The following is a 3,889-nucleotide window of genomic DNA, read 5'->3' on the forward strand; positions in this document are numbered from 1 at the left end:
ATATATTTATTCACATACAACTAATCTTTTTAGGTTAATAAAATAGTTATATAAGCATATATATTTTTATTAATGTTATATTCATTTGTGAATAAATGATAACTTTTTTTTCGGAAAATTATAAAAATAGAAAAACGTCATTTTGAGGCCCCAAACAGTCCCGAATGGCCGAAAAACACCGTACGTCACGGCGAAGCGGTGAGTTTTGTAAATCGCACCATTTTACATCAAATATGCGAATTTCGTCCAATTCCGAGACTAAACTTCATTGCGGCAAATTGTTTTGATGATGTCACTAAATTTTCATTCCTACTAGTGATGACATCATCATGACATGCTATTTATTCATATATGAATAAAGTTTAGAAATCATTACGACATATTTACTGATGATGTTACTAACTTCAATCACACTAGTAAAAACATCATTGTAATCTGTTATTTTTATTTATGTGAATAAACTATACATGTTGATTTATTTATTTTGTGAATACAACCTTTATATATATAAATAAATAATACACTATAAGAATTGGTTTGTGAATAGTTTTTTTGTATATTGTAACAATATTATTTTACATGTAAAATCAACATTATACTAAGACAAACAACATTGTATTGGTTAATGAATATCATTTGCATTTGAATCTAACACGGTCAAAATGAAGAATGTATTAAATTGTATAACATTTACACGTGAATATAAAAACATATTGTCTTCGTCAATGATATCTTCTCAATTACGTCAACCAATCGTCAACCACCGGGATATGAACAAACCATTGATTGAAATGTTATTCTTTTATTGAGTTATAACGATGCCTGAAAAACATGTGAATACACATAAAAAATGTTAAAAATATACTTTTAGTTCATAATAATAGCGATTTATCACATTCTAATTATCATATGGTATATTCACACATGAATGTATAATCATATGTAAATATTATATGATATATGTTGTTTATATTATATATTTACATGTGATATTACATGGTATATTCACAAATGAATATTACATAGTATATTCACATATGAATATTATATGGTAGATTCACATGTGAATAGTATATGGTATATTTACTTGTGAATATTACACATTCTAGTCACATCTAAATATTGCATGGTATATTCATTCATGAATATTACACAGTATATTCACATATGAATAATATATAATATATACACTTGTGAATATGATACAATATATTCATATTTAAATATTAAATGATGCATTCACTTGTGAATATTACATAGTATTTTCACTTGTAAGTATTAGATGATATATTCACTTATGAATATTAGATGGTATATTCATATGTGAATATTACAGAGTTTATTCACATATAAATATTACACAGGATATTAACATATGAATATTACAAGGTATATTCACAAATATATATAATTTTTATATGTTATTCACATATGAATAACATATAAAATTGTATATTTGTTTTGTGTTTTAATAATCATATACTGATTAAGGTGCGAAAACATATTCATATGTGAATATAACGTGATAATTTAGTTTATGCATTTCATCAAACAGTTAGAGTGCATACAAGTAAGTTTTTTTAAAAATGCTAAAAACATGATACTTTGACTATTTAAAACTTACAAAATAGTAGATTGATAGAGAATTATATGAAATTTTTCAAAAAAAAATGATTTGACGTTTTTCTAACCTTAATTTAGAAGTTTTGTTTGATGATCGATATTGAATGAATGATATGAAGTGAAATTGTTGTTGATTATCGATGATGTTGATCTAATGACACTGGGAGTATAATTAATCGTAGATGTTGAAGATATGCTCGAATTCAAGCATAATTGAAGGTTAGATTGAAAGAACCAAAAACGATTTTTTTTTGTCTACTGTTGAATGATGTTGATGAACGTGTTTTTGACGAAGATGGATGATTGATTAACACTGGATGATGTTGATCGAGGATTTAATTGAAGAAATCTGGATGATCGTTGAAGGTTGGAGAAGAAATTTGGATGATGAACGATCGAGTAGTAATGAATTTGAATTGTTATCAAATTATCCACAATTATGTATCTGTGATTGAAGGATATCATATCATATTTACAATTTTGCCACACCGTGTATTTTATGTTAAGATGCTAATTAAATGATTGGGTGAGAATGATTCGCCCATTCTCAACCTTTTTTTTTCTCAATTGAACCCTCCTATATATATATATATATATATATATATATATATATATATATATATATATATATATATATATAGCTTTCGAGAGGCCAAGTCTTCCAGAAGTGCGTTTCTACTCAATACATCAAAGATAGATGTCTGAATCAACATAAACTTCTATTTAGGGTAACCTAAACCGACCCAACTAGGAAAGTTACCAAATTGCCCCCTCACCAATCTTTTATTACATACCTGCTCTTTATACTTATTTCCATTATAGCTACTAAGAGTATAACAATACCCTCCCCTAAACATTCACCTTGAGAGCCCTCAAGGTGGACATTTACAACCGGTTAAAATGCCCCTATCAAATGACATCTTTCCAAAATGTTAAAGCGCTTCATCATTTTTACCAATGGCCATTATCTGAGCTCTACCTTCTGTTTTGGTTTCTTTTTCTTCCATGGATAACATCTCTTCTTTATCAACTTCTTCCTGATTTTGAAATACCAAAACACTTAATTCCTTCCTCTTACAATGATGTCAGGAAAGAACCTTTCATCACACTTATAACATAGGCGTTGACCCTCTTTTCTCGCAAATCTTTATCTGACAGTCTTCTATACTTTCCCGAATTCTTTTCATTAGTAATTAATCGTGTTTCCAGGATCCATGGTATTCCTACTTTTTGATTCAGCTACACTCAAAATATTGCAATTATTGTTCCCATTCCCACATTTTTTTGAGAATATTACAGATTCGTAAGTTAAGCTAATTAAGAAAGTGTTTTGATGACTTAAACTCACCTTGATGTTCCATTGAAGAACATATACAGCATACCTGTATGTTGCTTTTTCTTTATATGGTTACAAGTTTGAAAGGATAAATGGCAGTCCTCAAATACTTCAAAAAGAGAAAAAGGATATTTGTCCCTAACAAAAGATTATTGTGTAAACTAAAAAAATCAACACAAGAAAAACCAAATTTATGGTGGAAGTATCAGTAATGAAGAAAGTATGAAATATCCATACAGAAGCTTCAAGAGGTATATGAAAAAACCAAATGCACAACAAAGGTTGCTTATCGTAATTGTAACTACGTATGCGACCTTATTCTTATCGTCTTACAACGAAGATACTAGATACGATCTTAAAATATATAAAATACACACATGCATTATATATATATATATATATATATATATATATATATATATATATATATATATCATGTTTTCGGCTGAAGAATGACACCCAAAGAGTCTATGTAAGCCCCATACTTTCTATAGAATCCCAAAAAGATACCTTCTTTGACCCCAAACGAGAATTCAGCTTCCGGTTTTGTGACATATTGACCAATAAGTTTAGATGTTGGTCTGGATAAACAATGACATAATCACGGTGAGCTCGTTAAGTGTTCCGACTCGTCCACTAATCTCAATGAGGAACTCATCGTCGGAGAACGTGATCTGAAACCGAAATATAAATATCATGACTGTTCTATTATTAAATAAGAACCTATCCTCCATACGTGTATACGTGATAAATGAATTCAAAAGCTTATCGGATAAGGTCTGCCACCAACGCCACCGAAAGTGAAGCTGATGGAATCTAGAGCGACTCCACTTATTATAGTGATCCCGGTGGCAGATCTTATCTAGTAAGCTTTGAATTCATATGTCACTTATACACTTATGGAAGTTAGGTTCTTATTTAATAATACAG

At 29.0% G+C, this 3,889-nt stretch overlaps 1 long non-coding RNA gene across 1 annotated transcript; it reads right to left on the reverse strand.

Annotated features, from left to right (window-relative positions):
- Positions 1-2,325: 2,325 nt before the first annotated feature.
- Positions 2,326-3,326, reverse strand: LOC145126006 (uncharacterized). The gene is made up of 2 exons (XR_013716270.1): positions 2,972-3,326; positions 2,326-2,862 (listed from the first exon to the last, which is right to left on the reverse strand). It is a non-coding gene; the product is annotated as an uncharacterized LOC145126006 (long non-coding RNA).
- Positions 3,327-3,889: the final 563 nt, after the last annotated feature.

Source organism: Lactuca virosa, chromosome 7 (assembly GCF_052849685.1).
Source record: "Lactuca virosa cultivar CGN04683 chromosome 7, Lactuca_virosa_CGN04683_v6, whole genome shotgun sequence".
NCBI classification, from domain to species: Eukaryota; Viridiplantae; Streptophyta; class Magnoliopsida; order Asterales; family Asteraceae; genus Lactuca; species Lactuca virosa.